Source organism: Heptranchias perlo, chromosome 1, assembly GCF_035084215.1.
Source record: "Heptranchias perlo isolate sHepPer1 chromosome 1, sHepPer1.hap1, whole genome shotgun sequence".
NCBI lineage: Eukaryota > Metazoa > Chordata > Chondrichthyes > Hexanchiformes > Hexanchidae > Heptranchias > Heptranchias perlo.
In genome coordinates, this window is record NC_090325.1 from 70,431,417 (window position 1) to 70,448,040 (window position 16,624).

General features: G+C 46.9%; 1 protein-coding gene across 5 annotated transcripts in view; it reads left to right on the forward strand.

Annotated features, from left to right (window-relative positions):
* Positions 1-16,624, forward strand: part of kif2a (kinesin family member 2a) — a 163,671-nt gene that overhangs the window by 11,103 nt on the left and 135,944 nt on the right. Inside the window, exon 1 of one of the 5 annotated variants that reach the window (XM_067986524.1) lies at positions 1,229-1,306. The exons of the other annotated variants lie outside the window; for them this stretch is intronic. The gene's annotated coding sequence lies outside the window, so the exon portion shown is untranslated. Of the gene's footprint in view, positions 1-1,228; positions 1,307-16,624 lie in introns of those variants that run through there. 5 annotated transcript variants of the gene reach the window in all.

Consider the following 16,624-nt stretch of genomic DNA (forward strand, 5'->3'; position numbering starts at 1 on the left):
TTAAATCTATAAATGCCAAGTGATAACCACAATCAAGATTTGTTGCACATATTTCGTACTTTAATATGATTACAAACCTAAAAAAAGACTCTATACTCACCTTATCCTGTCAGTTAGACATTGCAACCTCATGCACTATCCTCCCGTGGTTAAACCCATCTGCCCTCAAGTGGATGTAAAAGATCCCATTATGCTATTTCGAAGAAGAGCAGTGGCATTCTCCTGGAGTCCTGGACAATATTTATCCCTCAACCAACATTATTTTTTAAAAAAAACAGATTATCTGGTCATTATCACATTGCTGTTTGCGGGAGCTTGCTGTGTGCAAATTGGCTGCCGAGTTCCTACATTACAACAGTGACTGCACTTCAAAAAGTATTTCATTGGCTGTAAAGCGGTTTGGGACATCCTGAGATTGCGAAAGGTGCTGTATAAAATGCAAGTCTTTCTTTCTTTTCCCTTATCACTAGTAATGGTAACTCCGAGAGGAGACAAAAAAAACAGATGGGTGGGGTGTGGAGAACCTGTGGCTAATTTTAGGCTAAACTCTGGGGAAATTCCTTTTCGACTCCCCAAGGCAATCATACAAGCTCCAGGACACCATGGTTACTCATAACATCATGATGTACTTAACTAACCTGGTAACATTAGAAACATAAGACTATACAAGAATAGAGGAGACCATTGACTTTCTTGGTAGGCTATTCAGCACCCTCTGTGTGAAGTAGTTCTAACTTACCCATGTATTCACTTTTTCTTGTCTAAGCATGAATCTGTGTCCCCTTGTCCTACAGCTTGTGTTAACATTGAACATCTTTGGGATCAAGTTAATCTATTCCCTTTAAGATCTTAAATACTTCAATATCACCTCTTAAGCTATGTTTTCTACCTCTTTTTGATATCTTCGCAAATGACCTGGAGCTAGGAGTCACAAGTGCAGTGGCTAAATTTGAAGATGTTACAAAACTAATGGAGGTGGTAGACTGCAAAGCTGAACAGGATAAGCTGCAGGAGGATTTAAATATACTTGGGAATTGGGCCAACAGGTGGCAAATGAAATTCAATGTAGAGAAATGTAAAGTACTTGACATGGTGACCAAAAAAAACCAATGATTAACGGGATATAGGGATTGGGTTATGATGAGTGATTAAGTAAATTGATCCTCGCTGGAAAAGAGAAGGTTGAGAGGTGATATGATTTTTGTTTTTAGGATTCTAAAGGGACTAGATAATGTAGACCACAACAAGCTGTTTCACCTTGTTCAGAACAGTAGAACGAGAGGACGTGACCTGCGCTTGAAGGGAGGTAAATTCAAAACTAATCTGTGGAAACATTATTACAGTGAATGAGTGGTAAATCTGTGGAATAGACTCCTTAGAGAGATGGTGGAGGCAGATAGTGTTGACTCATGCAAATTAGATAGTTTTTTTTTCCCAGAAAATATATTTTGGAATACAGTATGGGTAATTTGAGACATTACATGGTAAGTCACATGGAGGAACGGGTGACTTTGAGCCTATGGTTACGAAAGCTGCCCACCTTTGGGGGTTTTCCTCGCCTCATGTCTGGGTCTTTTGCAGACTAATTGTAGAGATTGATTGCCGTGATTAGTCAACTCCATTATTGTTGCATCGTGTAGCTACCAGGATGGCAAAAGGCGAACTAAATTTACCTGGGTCTTTTTTCGTCCAGTAGTTCCCATGTTAGCATTCCTAGTATGTATTAATCTTTCCTCAAGGCACAGATACCCAATTCCATTTATCAACATCATTGCCCTGTGGTTCATAATACAGAATACTCAAGGTGGTGGCATAGTACAACCTAATTATTTTTAGGGGCTTGTGCTCTATCCCTTGAGCTACGCATCTCTTTCGTTTATTATTTTATCCACTACCAATACTGAGCTCACCAGTCTATAGTTCCTGGGTTATCCTGTGTCCCTTTTTATAAAATGTGATGGAATACTCTCCACTTGCCTGGATGAGTGCAGCTCGGACAACACTCAAGAAGCTCGACACCATCCAGGACAAAGCAGCCCGCTTGATTGGCACCCCATCCACCACCCTAAACATTCACTCCCTTCACCACCGACGCACCGTGGCTGCAGTGTGTACCATCACAGGATGCACTGCAGCAACTCGCCAAGGCTCCTTCGATAGCACCTCCCAGATCCACAACCTCTACCACCTAGAAGGACCAGAGCAGCAGGCACATGGGAACAACACCACCTGCAAGTCACACACCATCCCGACTTGGAAATATATCGCCGTTCCTTCATCATCACTGGGTCAAAATCTTGGAACTCCCTACCTAATAGCATTGTGGGAGAACCTTCACCACACGGACTGCAGCGGTTCAAGAAGGCAGCTCACCACCACCTTCTCAAGGCCAATTAGGGATGGGCAATAAATGCTGGCCTGCCAGCGATGCCCACATCCCATGAACAAAAAAAAATCATATTTGCCTTTCTCCAATCCCTTGGCAGAATTCCCGTATTTAACAATTCCCTTAAATTTCTTAAAATAAAGGTTAAGCAGGTGAATGAAGGAAAAGGGAGTAAAGAAATATAACTACTCGTGGAGGATAAATACCAACACAGACTGTCTGTTTCCAAGTTGTAATTTCTACATAATTTCATTTGCCACCTCCTTTTAATACGCACTTTATTAATGACATCTAAGGTTGACTGCCTTACTTCATTTTTGTGTCCTTGGTCTATCGCTTCTTAATGAGTATTTCTATATCTCAGTTGCCATCTTCTTTACCTTTAAATTCTAACCCTGTATGGCTAAAGTAGTCCTCAGCTTCATTGCAATTCAGTTGAATTAATTAGATACATTAAGATTCCATACCAGTCACATTTGTAATGGTACAAGATTTTTTTCTTTTTATTCATTCATGAACTATTTCCTTGTGTCTTGTTCTTCCTAAGAAATAAGAGCAGGAGTAGGCCATACGGCCCCTCGAATCTGCTCCGCCTTTCATTAAGATCATGGCTGATCTCCGACCTCAACTCCACTTTCCCATCCAATCCCCATATCCCTTGATTCCCTTAGAGTCCAGAAATCTATCGATCTCAGTCTTGAATACACTCAACAACTGAGCATCCACAGCCCTCGAGTAGAGAATTCTAAATATTCATGACCATCTGAGTGAAGAAATTCCTTCTCCTCTCGGTATTAAATGGCCGACCCGTTATCCTGAGACTATGTCCCCTAGTTCTAGATTCTCCAGCCAGGGGAAACATTCTCTCAGCGTCTACTCTGTCAAGCCCTCTTAGAATTTTTTATGTTTCAATGAGATCACCTCTCATTCTTCTAAACTCCAGAAAGTGTAGGCCCATTCTACTCAATCTCTCCTCACAGGACAACCCTCTCATCCCAGGAATTTCTTGCTGCTAAGCAAATTGATATAGACTACCTGAACACTTAAGCTGCTCATGTAACTGTTTACATATAAACCGCAAGTGTCAGCTCTGTCCCCTATGATGTATTTATTACCTGAACGATGGCTGTTACATTTCTAAGGTTTTCTTCCAATTGGGAAGGAAGGCTGATAGCTGGGCAACAAAGTAAATTATGCATATAGTCATTATGTATGTTCTGGAAGAGTTTGAGATAATGCTTTATATATTTTATGTGTTGAATGTTACTTATTGCACGATCAATTGAAGAGCTCTAGAGGTGAGAGTATTGTTTATGTTTCAAGTAAACAAATTGAGAATTGCCATGCAGAAAAGTTCCCATTCCCTGTGCCATTCGTTATCCTTTGTTGACAGTAGATTGGCTTCCATTCTAGCTTTTAAGGATGAGTAAGAATGGCCACAGTATCTTTTCCCAATTTGCTGTTGCTTGATTGCATGGCTGAGGTTGGATGCTCATTGTGTGAAAAATCACATCTCAAACTTTCATCTCGCCACTGACGTGCAGCATTGTATAACATATTTACACCGTTTACATGTTAATTTTTTTGGTTAGAGTGGAGAAAACATCCAAGTTCTATAATTCATTTTATATTGGGCTAGAATTTTCTGTGAGCAGCGAGTTTGTTAGACTTGCCCTTGCCTCTATTCAATTGCTTAAGTTTTACAGCAACTTTGTCTAGCCTACAGCCCATCCCCTACCGCTGCTGAGCTTATGACTGTCCTACTGGTTTTTCAGCTTTATTTTGCTACAGTGTGGTTCCTGGCTAGAAATTCACTCTGCTAGGCTGTAGTCCATTTCTCCACCGCTTCTGCATCTTAGTGATCTCCAGCTTCGCCACTGTTTTTCTGCCCCGTGATCGATTCTGGAAATATCTAACCAGCAGTGCGTCCTCCGATACTCTACCCCTCAAATAGCTTCTGAACTCACTCGTCCTCTACACCTGTCTCCGAACCTGGACTTCAGTTCGTCGATGCTCCGAGCTGACGCCACCCTATCTACGTCAATTTTATGCCACCACAGGACCTCTGACTTTAACCTTGGACTCCCTCCTAATGTTCCTTCTCTCTATTCCCTGTTTATTACCAGGACATATCTATCCCAATCTTCAAAAGCAAACTACTGTGGATGCTGGAAATCTGAAATAAAACAGAAAATGCTGGTCCTCACCTTCAACTCCACCAGCCTCCACATTCAACGTATCCTCCGCCATTTCCGCCACCTCCAGCATGATCCCATCATCAAACACATCTTCCCTTCCCCCTTTCAGCATTCCGAAGGGACTGCTCCCTCCGCGACACCCTGGTCCACTCTTCCAACACCCGCTCTCCTCCACACGGCACTTTCCCTAGCGAGTGCAGGAGATGCAACACCTGCCCCTTCACCACCTCCATTCCCACCGTTCAGGACCCCAAACACTTCTTCCAGGTGAAACAGCGATTTACTTGTACTTCTTTCAATTTCATATACTGTATCCGCTGCACACAGTGCAGTCTCCTCTACAATGGGGTGACCAAAAGGTGATCGTTTTTGCTGAACATCTCCGCTCTGTCCGCAAGCGTGACCCTGACCTGCCGGTCACTTGCCATTTTAATTATTCTTCCCACTCCTACTCTGTCCTCAGCCCCTTATGTTGATCTTCATTGGAACAGTGTAAGCTCGAGGAACAGCACCTCATCTTTCATTTAGGCACTTTACAACCTTCTGGACTCAACATTGATTTCAGTAACTTCAAATCATAACCACTGCTCTCGTTTCTTTCGGTCAGCTAGTTCTGGTAATGGTTCTGCTGCTGCCATTTACAGCTACTCCTGATCAATCTTTTTCTTAAACTGTTCCATTACCACCTTCCTTGCCTTGCATCATCATCCCTTTTGTCATTTAATCACTCGTGCCCTCTACCCTATCAAGACCTTCTCTTTTGTTCTCTCCTCCCCTCCCTCCCCTGGCTCTGTACTTGCTCAAGAACTTTAACTCTTCTAACATCTTCCAGTTCTGACGAAAGGTCTTCGACCTGAAACGTCAACACTGTTTCTTTCTCCACAGATGCTGCCTGACTTGCTGAGCTTCTCCAGCATTTTCTGTGTTTATATCTATTCCAATCTTGTTATGTAGCCATGCCAATGTAACTTGAGTTTCCCTGTGTCCATTCACATGCGCGTTTTGGCTGCCATTCTGGACCCAAGCCCATTGCTTCCCTTTCCCCCCCCCTTTTCGCCTTTTCTCTTTGCCCCTCTTTCCTGTCTCCATGCCTCCTTACATTTTTCCCCTGTCAGGTACTCTGCTCCTACCCCAACCCTTTAGCACGCCTCGACCTTCCTACTCTCCTGCCGCCGTCTCAGTTTTGATTCCCTTTTAGATAAGCCCACAGCTTCCCTCTGTGCCTTCCTTGGCATTCTCCTCAGGGGCCCATCAAGGTACTTGTTGCTGCCTCCTTACGAGCAGCAACCCCAACTGCTCATCCTACTTTCTCACTGACCTTCCCGCCCAGGGTGCCTGTTAGGGGCTAATCTTGCCAATCTCCTTCCCATCCCACTCACCCCTCCTAGTGCTGACCCTGTGGACTCTGCCAGTGGATCAGCTATTGTCGCCCCTCTCTGCATCTCCCTCCAGAATGCCCATTCACTTGTGAACAAGGCCCTTGCCATCCGTAAGCTTATTGTGGATGATTACATTGACATCGTGGCCTCGATGGAAACATGGGTGATGGTACCTTTCCCCTTAGTGAAGCTTCCCACCCTGGTTATATCTTCCACCACCTGCCTCGCCCAGACCAGCGGTGTGGCTCTTATCACCAAATCACACTTTGGACTGTCCCCCTACTCTTCTGGCACCTTCTGTTCCTTTGAGCATCTCACCTTGTTCCACCCCTCTCGACTCTCCTTTTAATATCCTCGTTTTCTACCGCCCACCTAAGTACCACGCCAAGTTTCTCACGGAGATATCTTCACTGCTTTCCTCCCTCAGCCTCTGCACCGAGTGACTTCTCATCCTCGGTAATTTCAACCTCCATCTCAACTCATCATACTCTCTCTCATCTGAGTTCACTGCCCTCCTATCCTCCCTTAATCTCTCCCTCCATATAAACTCCCCTACCCATATTCACAGCCACCCCCTCGACCTTGCTATCTTATGTGGCCTCTCTACTTACATTGTGTCAGTCATGGATAAGGCCATCTCTGATCACTTACTTGTATCCCTCTCCACCCACATCCCCCTTTCCCCCTCCCAACCCCACATTCTTCTGTGTCCGCCCCGGACAAAACTCTTCCCCCACCCCCCCCCCCCCCAGGTCACTTACAACGGCACTTTCAAATTCCCAACTGTTTGCCTTTGGCCTTCCATTCACCACAGTATTTCGGCAGCTACTGATCTGCTCAACCACACCCTCACCTCCACATTAGATGCCCTTGGCCCCATTAAAACCAATCTACCTCCCTCACTCTGGTCATTCCCCCTGGTACGGCCCTCATCTCTGCTCCCTTAAGTCCAAGGGACGCAGACTTGAATGTTTATGGCGGACAACTGGTTTAGCCATTCATCACCAGATCTGGCTGAACCACATAAAGCACTGTCGGGTCCTGCTCTCCTCTGCCAAAACTGCTGACTAGAATCATAGAATGGTTACAGCACAGAAGAAACATAGAAAATAGGAGCAAGAGTAGGCCATTCCGACCTTCAGGCCTGCTCCGCCAGTCAAAATGATCATGGCTGATCGTCTAACTCGGTACCCTGTTACTGCTTTTTCCCCATATCCCTTGATCCCTTTCGCATCAAGAAACATATCCATCTCCTTCTTGAATACATCTAATGACTCGGCCTCCACTGTCTTCTGTGGTAGAGAATTCCACAGGTTCACCACCCTCTGAGTGAAGAAATTTCTCCTCATCTCGGTTCTAAATGGCATACCCCGTTTCCTGAGACTGTGACCCCTGGTTCTGGACTCCCCAGCCATCGGGAATATCCTTCCTGCATCTAGTCTGTCTAGTCCTGTTAGAATTTTATATGTTTCGATGAGATCACCTCTCATTCTTCTAAACTCTAGTGAATATAGGCCTAGTCGACCCAATCTCTCCTCATACGTCAGTCCTGCCATCCCAGGAATCAGTCTGGTAAACCTTCGTTGCACTCCCTCCATGGCAAGGACATCCTTCCTCAGATAAGGAGACCAAAACTGCACACAATACTCCAGATGTGGTCTCACCAAGGCCCTGTATAACTGCAATAAAACATCCCTGCTCCTGTACTCAAATCCTCTTGCAATGAAGGCCAACATACCATTCGCCTTCCTATCTGCTTGATGCACCTGAATGTTCGCTTTCAGCGACTGGTGTACAAGGGCACCCAGGTCTCGCTGCACCTCCCCTTTTCTCAATCTATCACCATTCAGATAATCTGCCTTTGTGTTTTTACAACCAAAGTGGATAACCTCACATTTATCCACATTATACTGCATCTGCCATGTTCTTGCCCACTCACCCAACTTGTCTAAATCACATTTGAGCCTCTTTGTATCCTCCTCACAGCTCACATTCCACCCCAGCTTTGTGTCGTCTGCAAACTTGGAAATGTTACATTTAGTTCCCTCATCCAAATCATTGATATATATTGTGAATAGCTGGGACCCAAGCACTGATCCCTGCGGTACCCCACTAGTCACTGCCTGCCACCCGTTTATTCCTACTCTGTTTCCTGTTTGTCGACCAATTCTCAATCCATCCCAGTATATTCCCCCCAATCCCATGTGCTTCAATTTTGCACACTAACCTCTTGTGTGGGAAAATTAGGGTTTATCCAGGGTAAGAAGGAGGCCATTTGGCCCGTCGAGCCCGTGCCGGGTCTCTGCAAGAGCAGCCCAGTTAGTCCCACTCCCCTGCCCTTTCCTCGTAGCCCTGAAATTTTTTTCTCCAAGTACTTATCCAATTCCTTTTTGAAAGCCACGATTGAATCTGCCTCCACCACCCCCTCAGGCAATGCATTCCAGACCATAATCACTCACTGCGTAAAAAAGTTTTTCCTCATTTCACCTTTGGTTCTTTTGCCAGTCACCTTAAATCTATGTCCTCTGGTTCTTGACCCTTCCGCCAATGGGAACAGTTTCTCTGTATCTATTCAGTCTAGACCCCTCACGATTTTCAATACCTCTATCAAATCTCCTCTCAACCTTCTCGGCTCTAAGGAGAACAACCCCAGCTTCTCCCGTCTATCCATGTAACTGAAGTCCTTCACTGGAACCATTCCAGTAAATCTTTTCTGCACCCTCTCCAAGGCCTTCACATCCTTCATAAAGAGCGGTGCCCAGAGTTGGACACAATACTCCAGTTGTGACCGAACCAGTATTTTATAAAGGTTCATCATGACTTCCTTGCGTTTGTACTCTATGCCTCTATTTATAAAGCCCAAGACCCCGTATGCTTTTTAACTGCTTTCTCAACCTGCCCTCCCCTTTAAATCTGCCATCATCACACCCCTCCTCAAAAAACCCACCCTTGACCCCTCTGTCCTTGCAAACTACCACCCCATCTCCAACCTCCCTTTACTCTCGAGTCCTTGAATGTGTTGTCGCCTCCCAAATCCGTGCCCATCTTTCCCGCAACTCCTTGTTTGAATCCCTCCAATCAGGTTTCCGCCCTTGGCACAGAACTGAAACGGCCCTCATCAAAGTCACAAATTACATCCTATGTGACTGTAACGATGGTAAACTATCCCTCTTCATCCTTCTCAACCTGTCTGCAGCCTTTGACACGGTTGACCATACCATCCTCCTCTATCGTCCAGCTGAGTGGGACTGTGCTCGCCTGGTTCCATTCTTATCTATCCATTCGTAGCCAGAGAATCACCTGCAATGGCTTAACTTCCTGCTACCACACGTTTACCTCTGGAATTCCCCCAAGGATCTATCCTTGGCCCCCTATTTATCATCAACGTGCTGCCCCTCGGCAACATCATTGGAAAATACAATGTCAGATTCCACATGTACGCTGATGACACCCAGCTCTACTTCCCTCGACCTCTCCACTGTCTCTCATTTGTCACATTGGTTTTTCGATATCCAGTACTGGATGAGCAAAAATTTCCTCAATTAAATATTGGGAAGACCGAAGCCATTGTCTTTGGTCCCTGCCGCAAACTCCATTCACTAGTCACTGACTCCATCCCTCTCCCTGGCCACTGTCTGAGGCTGCCCTGTTTGAGCCTGAGATGAGCTTCCGACCACATCCTCTCCATCACCAAGACCTCCTACTTCCATTTTTTTTTTATTATTCGTTCATGGGATGTGGGCGTCGCTGGCGAGGCCGGCATTTATTGCCCATCCCTAATTGCCCTTGAGAAGGTGGTGGTGAGCCGCCTTCTTGAACCGCTGCAGTCCATGTTGTGAAGGTTCTCCCACAGTGCTGTTAGGAAGGGAGTTCCAGGTTTTTGACCCAGCGACGATGAAGGAACGGTGATATATTTCCAAGTCGGGATGGTGTGAGATTTGGAGGGGAACGTGCAGGTGGTAGTGTCCCCATGTGCCTGCTGCTCTTATCCTTCTAGGTGGTAGAGGTCGTGGGTTTGGGAGGTGCTGTCGAAGAAGCCTTGGCGAGTTGCTGCAGTGCATCCTGTGGATGGTACACACTGCAGCCACAGTGCGCCGGTGGTGAAGGGAGTGAATATTTAGGGTGGTGGATGGGGTGCCAATCAAGCGGGCTGCTTTGTCCAGGATGGTATTGAGCTTCTTGAGTGTTGTTGGCGCTGCACTCATCCAAGCAAGTGGAGAGTATTCCATCACACTCCCGACTTGTGCCTTGTAGATGGTGGAAAGGCTTTGGGGAGTCAGGAGGTGAGTCACTCGCCGCAGAATACCCAGCCTCTGACCTGCTCTTGTAGCCACAGTATTTATATTGCTGGTCCAGTTAAGTTTCTGGTCAATGGTGACCCTCAGGATGATGATGGTGGGGGATTCAGCGATGGTAATGCCGTTGAATGTCAAGGGGAGGTGGTTAGACACTCTCTTGTTGGAGATGGTCATTGCCTGGCACTTATCTGGCGCGAATGTTACTTGCCACTTCTGAGCCCAAGACTGGATGTTGTCCAGGTCTTGCTGCATGCGGGCTCGGACGGCTTCATTATTTGAGGGGTTGCAAATGGAACTGAACACTGTGCAATCATCAGCGAGCATCCCCATTTTTGACCTTATGATGGAGGGAAGGTCATTGGTGAAGCATCTGAAGATGGTTGGGTCTAGGACACTGCCCTGAGGAACTCCTGCAGCAATGCCCTGGGGTTGAGATGATTGGCCTCCAACAACCACTACCATCTTCCTTTGTGCCAGGTATGACTCCAGCCACTGGAGAGTTTTCCCCCTGATTCCCATTGACTTCAATTTTACGAGGGCTCCTTGGTGCCACACTCGGTCAAATGCTGCCTTGATGTCAAGGGCAGTCACTCTCACCTCACCTCTGGAATTCAGCTCTTTTGTCCATGTTTGGACCAAGGTTATAATGAGGTCTGGAGCCGAGTGGTCCTGGCGGAACCCAAACTGAGCATCGGTGAGCAGGTTATTGGTGAGTAAGTGCTGCTTGATAGCACTGTCGATAACACTTTCCATCACTTTGCTGATGATTGAGAGTAGGCTGATGGGGCGTTAATTGGCCGGATTGGATTTGTCCTGCTTTTTGTGGACAGGACATACCTGGGCAATTTTCCACATTGTCGGGTGGATGCCAGTGTTGTAGCTGTACTGGAACAGCTTGGCTCGAGGCGCAGCTAGTTCTGGAGCACAAGTCTTCAGCACTACAGCCGGGATGTTGTCGGGCCCCATAGCCTTTGCTGTATCCAGTGCACTCGGCCGTTTCTTGATATCACATGGAGTGAATCGAATTGGCTGAAGACTGGCTTCTGTGATGGTGGGAATATCGGGAGAAGGCCGAGATGGATCATCCACTCGGCACTTCTGGCTGAAGATGTTTGCAAACGCTTCAGCCTTGTCTTTTGCACTCACGTGCTGGACTCTGCCATCATTGAGGATGGGGATGTTCACAGAGCCTCCTCCTCCCATTAGTTGTTTAATTGTCCACCACCATTCACGACTGGATGTGGCAGGACTGCAGAGCTTTGATCTGATCCGTTGGTTGTGGAATCGCTTAGCTCTGTCTATAGCATGTTGCTTCCGCTGTTTAGCATGCATGTAGTCCTGAGTTGTAGCTTCACCAGGTTGGCACCTCATTTTTAGGTACGCCTGGTGCTGTTCCTGGCATGCTGTTCTACACTCCTCATTGAACCAGGGTTGATCCCCTGGCTTGTTGGTAATGGTAGAGTGAGGAATATGCCGGGCCATGAGGTTACAGATTGTGCTGGAATACAATTCTGCTGCTGCTAATGACCCACAGCGCCTCATGGGTGCCCAGTTTTGAGCTGCTAGATCTGTTCTGAATATATTCCATTTAGCACGGTGGTAGTGCCACACAACATGTTGGATGGTGTCCTCAGTGCAAAGATGGGTCTTCGTCTCCACGAGGACTGTGCGGTGGTCACTCCTACCAATACTGTCATGGACACATGCATTTGTGACAGGTGGATTGGTGAGGACGAGGTCAAGTAAGTTTTTTCCCCTCGTGTTGATTCGCTCACCACCTGCTGCAGGTCCAGTCTGGCAGCTATGTCCTTCAGGACTTGGCCAGCTGGGTCAGTGGTAGTGCTACCGAGCCACTCTTGGTGATGGACATTGAAGTCCCCCACCCAAAGTACATTCTCTGCCCTTGCTATCCTGAGTGCTTCCTCCAAGTGGTGTTCAACTTGGAGGAGGACTGATTCATCAACTGAGGGAGGACGGTAGGTGGTAATCAGCAGGAGGTTTCTTTGCCCACGTTTGACCTGATGCCATGAGATTTCATGGGGTCCAGAGTCAATGTTGAGGACTCCCAGGGCCACTCCCTCCTGACTGTATAACACTGTACCGCCACCTCTGGTCGGTCTGTCCTGCCGATGGGACAGGACACACCCAGAAATGGTGATGGAAGAGTCTGCGACATTGGCTGAAAGGTATGATTCTGTGAGTGTGGCTATGTCAGGCTGTTGCTTGACTAGTCTGTGGGACAGCTCTCCCAATTTTGGCACAAATCCCAAAATGTTAGTGAGGAGGCCTTTGCAGGGTCAACTGGGCTTGGTTTGCCTTTGTCGTGTCCGGTGCCAAGTGGTCCGATGCCAGGTCGCCCATCCAGTTTTATTCTTATTATGACTTTAACGTAACGTTGCCTGTCTCTGCCCCTGCCTCAGCTCATCTGCTGCTGAAGCCCTCATCCATGTCTTTGTTACCTCTAGACCTGACAATTCCAATGCTATCGTGGCTGGCCTCCCATCTTCCACCCTCCATAAACTTGAGCTCATCCAAAACTCTGCTGCCCGTATCCTAACTTGCACCAAGTCCTGTTCACCCATCACCCCTGTGCTCGCTGACCTACGTTGGCTCCTGGTCCAGGAACACTTCGATTTTAAAATTCTCATTCTTGTTTTCAAATCCCTCAATGGCCTCACCCCTCCCTACCTCTGTAATCTCCACCCACCCTACAACCCTCAGATCTCTGTGTTCCTCCAATTCTTGCCTGTTGTGCATCCCCAATTTTAATCGCTCCAACATTGGCGGCCGTGCCTTCAGCTGCCTAGGCCCTAAGCTCTGGAATTTCCTCCCTAAATCTCTCCACCCCTCTTCCGCTTTTAAGATTCTCCTTAAAACCTACCTCTTTGACCAAGCTTTTGGTCTCCTGTCTTAATACCTCCTTATGTGGCTTGGTGTCAAATTTTGTGTGATAACACTCCTGTGAAGTGCCTTGGAACATTTTATTACGTTAAAGGCGCTATATAAATGCAAGTTAGAGTCATAGAGTCATAGAGTCATACAGCACGGATAGAGGCCCTTCGGCCCATCGTGTCCGCGCCGGCCATCAGCCCTGTCTACTCTAATCCCATATTCCAGCATTTGGTCCGTAGCCTTGTATGCTATGGCATTTCAAGTGCTCATCCAAATGCTTCTTGAATGTTGTGAGGGTTCCTGCCTCCACAACCCTTTCAGGCAGTGAGTTCCAGACTCCAACCACCCTCTGGGTGAAAAAGTTCTTTCTCAAATCCCCTCTAAACCTCCCGCCTTTTACCTTGAATCTATGTCCCCTTGTTATAGAACCCTCAACGAAGGGAAAAAGCTCCTTAGTATCCATCCTATCTGTGCCCCTCATAATTTTGTACACCTCAATCATGTCCCCCCTCAGCCTCCTCTGCTCCAAGGAAAACAAACCCAATCTTCCCAGTCTCTCTTCATAGCTGAAGCGCTCCAGCCCTGGTAACATCCTGGTGAATCTCCTCTGCACCCTCTCCAAAGCGATCACATCCTTCCTGTAGTGTGGCGACCAGAACTGCACACAGTACTCCAGCTGTGGCCTAACCAGTGTTTTATACAGCTCCATCATAACCTCCTTGCTCTTATATTCTATGCCTCGGCTAATAAAGGCAAGTATCCCATATGCCTTCTTTACCACCTTATCGACCTGTTCCGCCGCCTTCAGGGATCTGTGAACTTGCACACCAAGATCCCTCTGACCCTCTGTCTTGCCTCGGGTCCTCCCATTCATTGTGTATTCCCTTGCCTTGTTAGTCCCTCCAAAGTGCATCACCTCGCACTTTTCCGGGTTAAATTCCATTTGCCACTGTTCCGCCCATCTGACCAACCCATCTATATCGTCCTGCAGACTGAGGCTATCCTCCTCGCTATTTACCACCCTACCAATCTTTGTATCATCAGCGAACTTACTGATCATACCTTTTACATTCATATCCAAGTCATTAATGTAGACCACAAACAGCAAGGGACCCAGCACCGATCCCTGTGGTACCCCACTGGCCACAGGCTTCCAGTCACAAAAACAACCTTCGACCATCACCCTCTGCCTTCTGCCACTAAGCCAGTTTTGTATCCAAAGTGCCAAGGCACCCTGGATTCCATGGGCTCGTACCTTCTTGACCAGTCTCCTGTGGGGGACTTTATCGAAGGCCTTACTGAAATCCATGTATACCACATCCACTGCGTTACCCTCATCCACACGCCTAGTCACCCCCTCAAAAAATTCAATCAAATTAGTCAGACATGATCTTCCCTTGACAAAGCCATGTTGACTATCCCTGATTAATCCTTGCTTCTCCAAGTGGAGACTAATTTTGTCCTTCAGAATTTTTTCCAATAATTTTCCTACCACTGATGTTAGGCTCACTGGCCTGTAGTTCCCCGGTTTTTCCCTACTCCCCTTCTTGAATAATGGTATTACATTAGCGGTTCTCCAGTCCTCTGGCACATCCCCTGTGGCCAGAGAGGTTCTGAATATATGTGTCAGAGCCCCCGCAATCTCCTCCTTTGCCTCACACAGTAGCCTGGGATACATTTCGTCCGGGCCTGGGGATTTATCCATTTTTAGGCCTGCTAAAACCGCCAATACCTCCTCCCGCTCGATGTTAATATGTTCGAGTATATCACAGTCCCCCTGCCGTATTTCTATGTCTACATCGTCCTTCTCCATAGTGAAAACAGATGCAAAAAATTCATTTAGAACCCCTCCTACATCTGCCGGCTCCACACACAGATTGCCATTTTTGTCCCTAATGGGCCCTATTTTTTCCCTAGTCATCCTCTTACCCTTAATATACTTATAAAACATCTTAGGATTTTCCTTTATTTTGCTCGCCAGTGTTATTTCATGGCCCCTCCTTGATCTCCTAATTTCTTTTTTAAGTATCCCCCTGCACTTTTTGTACTCCTCTCGGGCTTCCTCCGTCTTTAGCCTTTTGTATCTGCCAAAAGCCCTCCTTTTTTTCCTAATCCATTCTCGTATATCCCCTGACATCCAAGGTTCCCTGGAGTTCTTGGAACCACCCTTGACCTTTACGGGAACATGTTGCCATTGTATGGTCTCAATCTCCCTTCTCAAAGACTCCCATTGCTCCGATGCGGATTTTCCTACAAGCAGCTGATCCCAGTCCATTTTGGCCAGATCCTGCCTTATCCTATTAAAATCGGCCTTCCCCCAATTTAGAACCTTTATTTCCGGCCCCTCCCTGTCCTTTTCCATGACCACCTTAAATCTCACCGAATTATGGTCACTCTCACCAAAGTGCTCACCTACTAGCACTTCTTCCACTTGGCCGGCCACATTCCCTAGAATTAGGTCCAGTACCGCCCCCTCTCTTGTAGGACTTTCTACATGCTGGCTCAAAAAGCTCTCCTGGATGCACGTTAAGAATTTTGTACCCTCTAAGCCTTTTACACTCTGAGTATCCCAGTTAATATTGGGGAAGTTGAAATCCCCCACTATTATTACCCTATTATTTGCACAATTTTCTGAGATTTGCCTACATATCTGTTCCTCTATCTCCCCCTGACTGTTTGGGGGCCTATAGTACACTCCCATCAAAGTGCTTGCCCCCTTTTTGTTTTTAAGCTCCACCCATATGGCCTCATTAGAGGAACCTGCTAATATATCATCCCTCCTTATGGCAGTAATTGATTCTTTAACTAATATTGCGACCCCCCCTCCTCTTATACCTCCCCCTCTGTCTCGCCTGAAGATTCTGTACCCCGGAATATTGAGCTGCCAGTCTTGCCCCTCCCTCAACCATGTCTCTGTGACAGCAACAATATCATACTCCCATGTGTTTATCAACACCTTCAGTTCATCCACCTTATTCGCAAGACTCCTTGCATTAAAATAGATGCCATCCAGCCTTGCCCTCACATATTTGCCCTGTCTTCCAAGCTGACTTGTTTTTTTCTCTATATTTGGCTGCACATCACCCCCTATTGTAGCTCCACTCTGTATCCCATCCCCCTGCCAAGTTAGTTTAAACCCCCCCCAACAGTGCTAGCAAACCTCCCCGCAAGGATATTTGTCCCGCTCTGGTTCAGGTGCAACCCGTCCGACTTGTACAAGTCCCACCTTCCCCAGAAGCAGGCCCAGTGATCCAGGAAACTGAAACCCTCCCTCCTGCACCAACTCTTTAGCCACGCATTCATCTGTTCTATCCTCCTATTTCTATACTCACTAGCCCGTGGCACTGGGAGTAATCCAGAGATTACAACCTTTGAGGTCCTGCTCTTTAATCTGCTACCTAGCTCCCTAAATTCTTGATGCAGGACCTCATCTCCCTTCCTACCTATGTCGTTGGTCCCAATGTGGACCAC